Genomic DNA, 8,755 nt, shown 5'->3' on the forward strand with positions numbered 1-8,755 from the left:
ATTCTCTTAGCCAAGTTACACTTGAGCAAGAAAATAGCTTATTGAAGGGAATTATAGAGAAAGGTGTTTACAAGAGCCTTGCCGGAAGTAAGCAATTTGAAGAAATAGTACGCAAGCAAGGAAGGCACCGGAAGAATCAAGGTGTTGGTTTTGAACGAAATTTCAATGCCAGTGGAGTTGAGTGGGAAGAAGATCAATATCCCAAGACGAAGTTTGTTCCTCAACAAGAGAAGTATGATCCTACTTCTTTCCAAGGAACACAAGCTCAAGATGATCTTCCACCACAAGACCACAAGCAAAAAGGCAAGGACAAGCTTCAAGAGGAAATTGATGCATTTGAAGAAGCACCTAAGGCCTTAGTCAAGTGGGTTCCCAAGACTACATCAAGTTCTACTTCATCAAGTACGACAACAACTCCAAGGATTCCCATCAAGATGGTGTGGATCCCGAAGAAGAAGAACTAGAGAGTTCTTGAGGGTGACTCAGCCAACATACTTCACTCTTATCATTTTGGCAATGACAAGTGCAAACAACTTCCACATCTTGCACTAGTCCAAGGAGTCACAAACCCTCTTGTTGGTAAGACAAGGGACAAGGTAACCTAATGCTTTCATGGACAACATCTTGTGTATACATCACTCTATGTCTATGGATATCCTTGCGTGTTCCTTGTGGGACTAACCCGTGTAGGTATTGAAAGTGCAACTCACTCCAAAGGATTGCTCCGAATGATCTACATCAACATTGAGCATCCACATCTTCAACACCTACATGAAGTCATCATCGACAAAACCCAAGGTTAGTTCATCCCTCCTAGGGGGGATATCACATCTAGGGGGAGCTTTACTCTAATCAATTGAGCTAAAGCAACTCTAATGATGTGAACACAACAATGCTTTATGTAAAAGTGGTAACCCCACTTGTGCTTAAACGATGAGTATGACCTATGATCAAATGTTCTCATTTGACTCCTAAGTCAATATACTCATATATAGATGACCTAGTCATCGCCAATTGCTTGATAAATGCTAGAGTGTTTGTGCATGCTTTGTCACATATTTTATTTGCCATTTTAATTGTGTGAGCATGTTGAATGCATATTTTTCTCATTCGAGGACATCCATTTGTTGCTTTGATTGTTTGGCTTTTTCTCTTTTGCCAAATGGATGGACAAGAATGCCTAAGAACTCCCTCTAGCTACCTATGCTTTCCCCGTCTCAAACTCTATTCATGCTACATCACAAAGTTTGATCAAGTCAGATTTGAACCACTCTGTGTGAGGAGCACTCGGAGTCCCCGATTCGTCATAGACTTAAACTTCCAAAACCTCTTTGTGCATTTCGGTCTGACCGATTCATCCTTTTTGGTCCTACCGAGATCACTAAGTTGATCTAAGTTTTTCAATCTCGGTGCAACTGATTAGAACATTTCGGTCAAACTGAGTTGCAGCAACTGCTTGCAGTTTTGCATCTCGGTGCCACCGAGTTGTTCCACTCGGTCACACCGACAGTGTCAGGTTATATATACCGACGGGTCAAATTTTGGAAAATTTTCCGAAACCTTTCGCCCGCGCGTAACCTTCTCTGCCTTCTCGGGTCTCCTGTCACAACCCTAGAATTGCTTGTATTTAGTTGCATCTCTGAGCATCCATGCATCATGTTTAAATTTATGAAATTTGAATCGGGGATGTTCAAACCCTAGCACCAAATGAATTCAACTAGGGTCCAAATAAAATCATTTTCAGTGAACCCAAAATTCCCTTCTAAAATGTTCAGCATCTTTGCCTTGGTCTAGAACCTATGACAAAAATGGTGCACACTTTTCTAGGATAACAGAGGGTCACTGAATTAAATCATATAGTATTTTCATTTGGGCATTTAAATGCTATAAAATATTTTAAATGTCCAAATAATCATAAACTGAAATGTTTACTGTTGGATATATGCCAAACAGTGGCTTTGAGCAGTTTCATGATTTTTGGGTTTGTTCTGGTATTTTTAATAAAGCCCTGAAGCTACAGAAGAAATAGAAAACATGAACTAAAAGAGAGAGAGAGTTTTACCCGGCCTCACCTGTGCAGCCCACCTGGCCGGCCCAGCTGGTGGCCCAGCCAACTGGCCCAGTCCACCACCGCAGCCCCCTCTGTCGCCTTCCTCCTTGCGCTAGTAGGCACGGGCGTGTGCCCGCGGTGCTCTAGCATGCGCGCGGCCAACGACGGCCACGTCCTGCTTCTGCCGATGCCTGGACGACTCCAGATGGCGCCACGCACCTCCCTGCCTCTCTCTCTCACTCTCCCTCGCTCTCACCCCCTTCTCTGGATCCCTCTCTCTCGCGCCCGAGCGCACCGTAGCGCGCCGCCGAGCACCACCGCGGCCAGCGGCCACCCCACGCCTCGCCAATGCGCCCAGAAGCTCCACCACGTCGCTTGCTACCTCTCCGTCAAGCCACGAGATGCCGGACGCCCCGTGGAGCCGTCACCGCCGTCTTCTTCATCGTCGGTCGCCCGAGATCGCTGTCAACGCCCCGTCGCCGTACGTCCTTCCACGAGCCCACTGAGCACGTCGCTGGATCCGCTTTGAGATCCTGCTCCGAACCCTTCTCCTCCCCCTCTTTTATGCACGCTCTAGCTCCGTTCCCCGCCATGGCCGTAGCTCCTCGCCACCGTTCATGTCGCCGCCGTGGCCAGGGCCACTGCAGCTCGCGCCCGCGCGTGTTCCCGCGCTCAGCAGCCTCCTAGAAGGCCAACGCCGCCGCTCACAGATCTTGCAATGCACTGCAGCACCGCGCGCGCACCTGGCCGTGCTCCGGCCGCTGCCCCGAGCTCGTTTCCGGCGAGCTCCGGCGTCCCCGCAGCCTCCCGCTTGCTCCTCTGGATGCGGCCGAGCCCAGGCTATGCCCTGGCGCACTCAGCGCGCCAAAACCCCACCCATAGCGCTTTCCCGACGCCCTCCGCCGCGGATTTGGTCGCCGGCGTTTACACTCCGGTGGTGCTGATGTGGCGTCGTAATTATGGCCTAATCACATTTAGTTTAATCACCTCAGCCACTGACAATAGGGACCCACGGACTAAATAACCTCGGGTTAAGTTTAGATTAGATTTAATCAAACACGGGGGACCCACACGCCAGCATTGACTTTGCTGACGTGTCCGTTGACCGGTCCCACCTATCTGTGGCACGAGCCAGCACTGTGAGACTGACCAGTGGGACCCACTGGTCAGGTTTGACCTGGACCAGCCCTGTTGACTCGCTGACGTCACACTGACGCAGTTAATCTTTTCTGGAATTAGTTTATTTTCGAAATAACCAGAAATTCCAGAAAATGTCCAAAACTTCTAAAATTCATAGAAATTCAACCATAACTCCAAATGAAATAAATTATATATGAAAAATGATCAGAAAAATCAAATCTATCCACCTGTACTAGTTTCATGCATGTTTAAACAACTTAAACTTTCTATTTAGTACAAAACATGATAAAGCACTATTTAAGTTCATAATTTGAGTCTGGGGTTGAACCTTTGGTTCAAAATGACCCAGACCCATCTGGTTGTAGTTTCATTAGCCCAACACATTCATATTGCCATGTCATTATCATGCATCATAATTGTTGCATTGCATTGATTGTATTCTTCCTTGTTTGCCGGTATTTGTTCCCTCTCGATAGATGTGGTTCCGACGATGTGATCGATGACACCGATGAAGAGCTATACTATCTTCAGAAGTTCCAGGCAAGCAAAACCCCCTTGTTCTTTCCGATACAATCCCACTCTCTCACTCCTGCTCTTTTTTACTGCATTAGGACAACAACGATTCAACTGTTACATGCTGCGGTAGTTGAACCCCTTTTCCTCTGCATGACCTGTCATTGCCACAGTAAATAGATGAAATCCACTAGCATGAGTAGGACTTGTTGGAGCCTTGATGTGCCTTCTCATTCATGCTTGTAAGTCATGCCTGCTACTGCTTAGAGTTGAGTCAGGTCTGATTCATCGGGGATGAATTGGAATGTGGTGAACATGTCCTACTATTGAGAGCTAAGTGTGTGAACACGATTTGGTAAAGGTAGCGGTGAGAGGCCATGTAGGAGTACATGGTGGGTTGTCTCATTGCAACCGTCCTCAGGAACTGAGTTATGTGTTTGTGATCCATGAACAGTTACTACCACGCATTAGAATGCTTAAGTGCCCCTCTCGACTTATTAATCAACCTGATCTCTGTGCAGGAGTTGCAACTAGTTTCTGGTGTTTGTAGGTAGTGTTAGTAGTCTACCAAGTGGCACCCGGTACAGATGGGCTTGGGACAGACTAGGCACAGTGGCATGGTGTACCAAGTGGCACCCGGATGGTGGGCTTGGGAACCCTGCTCACGTCATTTCGGGCCGTGAGCGACACCCCGACCAGATCACCTTGCAGATGGAACCCGAATAGGCGATAAACCTGGACTAGAGACTTGTGTGGTTAGTCAGGTCGTGGCCGACTCCCTCACCAGGCTTCCGCTTGAAGGTTGCCGAGATACACGACGTGTACATGGTGGTAAGTGGCGAGAGCGTGTGTGAAGAAGTACACCCCTGCAGGGTTAACATCATCTATTCGAATAGCCGTGTCCGCGGTAAAGGACTTCTGGGTTGCCTGTACAGTTCATAGACAAGTGAAAGTGGATACTCTAAAATGCGCAAGATAAGCGTGAGTGCTATGGATGCCGTTCTCGTAGGGAGACGGGAGCGGATCCATAGTGGTGTATTGATATGGTGAATATGTGGACTCGTGTGCGCCACCTCAAAAGAGTTACTTACAGTCATAGTTTAGGATAGCCACCGAGTCATAGCTGGCTAGCTACAGTTAAACTCCACCACCCCCTTGTTGATACTGATGCATATGTAGCTAGTTCTGATGTAAGTCTTGCTGGGTACATTTGTACTCACGTTTGCTTATTTTATGTTTTTGCAGAGAGACTTTAGTCTCGCTAGTAGTTCCGCGTGGACTTCGACGTTTAGCTTGTAACCTCAGCTACGAGCTTGTACCTTGGGAGGGTCTTGTAGTTAGTCAGGCTTCTCAGCCTTTTCCTTTTGTAGTTGTCTGTACTCAGACAAGTTAAGCTTCCGCATGTGCTTGTTGCTTGTATCTCTGTATGCTGGGTCATCAGACCCATGTTTGTAATATCTGGCTCTTCGGAGCCTAATGAATAAATACTTTGAGTCGTAGAGTTTTGTTGTGATCCCATGTTGTATTTACACATATCGAGCATATTGTGTGTATGATTGAAATGCTTGGTATGTGTGGGATCCGACAACCTAGTTGTCTATCCTTGGTAGCCTCTCTTATGGGGAAATGTAGTCTAGTGCTTCCACTGAGCCATGGTAGTCTGCTACAGCCCGGTTTACCGGAGTCCTGTTAGCCCAGTTTCTACTGCTCCAGAACACTTAGACGGGCCGGCATGTGTCCTTCTTCGATCCTGTGTCTGTCCCTTCGGGGAAATGTCACGCGGTGTCTTCCAGAGTCCTGTTAGCCTGCTACAGCCCGGATTCCCGGAGTCCTGCTAGCCCAGTTGCTACAGCCCGAATTCACTCGCTGATGACCGACACGTTCGTTGCTGGGTCATGTATGCCTGTCCCTGTAAGTTAGTGCCACTTTGGGTTCATGACTAGTCATGTCGGCCCGGGTTCTCTGTCATATGGATACTAGCGACACTATCATATACGTGAGCCAAAAGGCGCAAACGGTCCCGGGCCAGGTAAGGTGGCACCCGTGGGAATACCGTGCATGAGGCCGCAAAGTGATATGATGTGTTACATGCTAGATCGATGTGACTTAGGATCGGGGTCCTGACAGCTTTGGTATCAGAGCCTGACTGCCTGTAGGATTACCAAGCCAAACTGGTCGAAGTTGAGTCTAGAAATGCTTTAGTTATATAGGGGAATTGACTGTGGAAGGGAACGTAAGGCTCTTTTCACTCCTTTACCTTATGCCCTTCTAATCTGAGTCAACCTCTTCTTTTCTACGGGGATTAAGAACTAGGCCTTCTCATCTATCTATCAGGATGACGTGTTACTAATCCATAGACTTATAGAATTGATAGTTTCAAGTCTCAGTTCAGTTTCTACTACTTCCGTATGTTCATAGCTGGCCTCAGAACCTTGATATTGTGATGTTGAGTGGTCATGCCACTATTTTGCAGGATGTCCCAAATCATTTTGAGCATTTATAGCCGTTATGCTGTCCGAGTCATCCCAGGTTTCTAAATAGTCTGATGCATTTGCAAATCCCTTCTTTTTGTTCCCGATGTCCCTTTGGGCCAGGTTAATCACACTAATTGCTGAGTTGAGGTATTCTATTGCCTCGACATATATGTTGGAGTTATTATTATGACCCTAGGTGTCTTAGAAGATTACCTAGTAATCTAGCCATGTTTTGTGTCCCAGTGTGATGATTCTGGCCATCATTCTCAAAAGCATCCCGTGATGCCACTTAGTTAGTAGGCATTCTATTCCTGGGCTTTTGAACCCGAGATTCACCCTACTTACTTCATGTTGATAGTGTTTGCTCGTTCCTTTAGGTTATTAGTAACCTTTGCATTAGTCCCCGAGGTCCGTGGTATTTCCTTCTTCCAAATACTATGAACCACTTATGGCAGAAGTTTGTTGGATCAAAAGATCACAACAGGAGTGCTCTTGATGAGTTCCCCATTCTATATTGTGACTCTGCCAATCCTACCTCTCTGCATGGGTTATCCGGAAGAAATATGTTGAATTTGTTCGGCATACTAATCCATGCATCCACAACTCAAAAAAACATATGTTCCTTTGAGTTGTCCCTCTTTAGTTGTCTTCTGACCTTCGTCTATCAATTGATAGTCAGGAGTAGTTGTGCATCTGTGTTATCGATGCCTATCATTCTTGTGGTCCGTCAAGCCATTCTAGTTCAGAATGACTAGGAGAAACGAACTCCAGTACCTCATCCATTTCTGGGATTGGGTCAAAGCAGTTGTATTCCGCAGATTAAATGCAATCAAGATTTTAGTCTGTTCTACCCTGAGGTATTACCCACTTTATGTCAGGAATGTCATGAGAATTGCACCTTCTCTTATGAATTCTTGACGTAGTGATACTTCTCACCATCATCATTCATTCCTTGGTGCCGTGTTGTCGCAACCGGAATGCCGACGAGTGAATCGTGATGTGTGAAATCAATACTCCTAGCAACTGTGTTGCTTGGTAGTTAATGGACAATAATCGTATCCTTAGCATGTTGATTATTGAATCATCACCCTAAGGTTTATCATGCTACCTAGTCCTTATTTCTGGTGCACTTTTCGATCAATGAGTTAGGATAGTGTCAATCCTTGCTTATGATTATATCGTCTTGCCCTGAAAAGCAAGATTGTTCTCGAGCTTAGTGACATATCGGTGGTTCATGATTTTCCGTACATCTTCTCGGAAGTATAACTAGGTTGTCACCTGACCGCTATGTTGAGTTCGTGATCAAGTTGGTTTCTTATAAACCACCCCTTCTCCAAGAATCTGTGATGGATACCCCTGAGCTAGTTGGTTAAGCTAAACAACAACTTGGAGAGTTGGAAGATAAAAAGCTTTGCCGAATTTGGTTCTTTCTGAAGGGATGTCTTTGTGTTTGTGTGTGTGGTGAAGAAAGATGATATCTTCACCAATTGGTCCTCGTGATCAGTTGTTGGATCTATTGTCTTGTCAAAACTTTGACTTGAGTATGGGCTATCGTCAAGTCAAATCAAAACCAACGATGGTTGTAATGTTGTCTTACTCGTGGTTGATCCCTCGAGCATACACCATTACATCTTTTGGTCTGACCAATGCTATCACCGTGTTCACATGATGGTGGAGGTTCAGTGATATGGAAATTCTGATGAGTTGCTATTGAGCCCATTAGCAACATCTTGTCTCCTCCTTGATTCATGTTGAACATCAAGCTAGTGTTGGAAACTTTTGTAAGCATTATCTTCATGTCCCGTTTATGAAATACATGTTTGGTGTAAGAAGTGACTTTCTCCAAGTTCACGTGCATTAGGTGCAAGTTGCCACCGTGAATTTGAGAAAGTTAGTTTTGCTTCCCCTGGAATTGTCCCAAGTCAGTCATGCATGTGCGAAGTATTCTGTGGTTTGGTAGATTAATTACCTCCATTCCATATGTATTCCCTAGCACACCAAGCCACTGATTGATTTGTTCAGGGAAAAGAAGTTTCTTCATAAGAGCTAATCATATGACTTATGCAAGCACTTCGATATCCTCGTTGATGGTTCCCACCTGAACTCGGTAGTGTTTCGTTGTAAGACTACTATGTGGTCATGCTTGTCTGGGACAGCGTGTTCACATGTTGTAGCAGAACCCGCTCATGTTTTGGAGCTTGCCATCGTAGTTCATTTCCCGAGAATCTCGCAACGTCATCTCGTCAAATTTTGTTGCAAACTTTCTTTTGCAGACATGTTGAGTTTGAAGTATTCTGTTACTAGCCAGATCTGAATCTCAGGCAGATATGATGGTTGGAACATTCCCAACATTTGCATTTTGTTCCCAGCTTGCACCGCCGTTGTGCCAATTTCCCATGGGCTAACCTTCTCAGCAGCAGCTGTCCAGGATCATATTCAAAAGTGATCCTACCATGGATCCCATCCATTTCCGATGATAAGCAAAAATCACTCATTACGTTGTCTTCAACAAGGTAGTCCACATCAACCATCCTAATCCGACTATGCCATTCTTTGGAACTCCTTCAAATTATTGATT

Source organism: Aegilops tauschii, chromosome 7, assembly GCF_002575655.3.
Source record: "Aegilops tauschii subsp. strangulata cultivar AL8/78 chromosome 7, Aet v6.0, whole genome shotgun sequence".
Classification (NCBI taxonomy): domain Eukaryota; kingdom Viridiplantae; phylum Streptophyta; class Magnoliopsida; order Poales; family Poaceae; genus Aegilops; species Aegilops tauschii.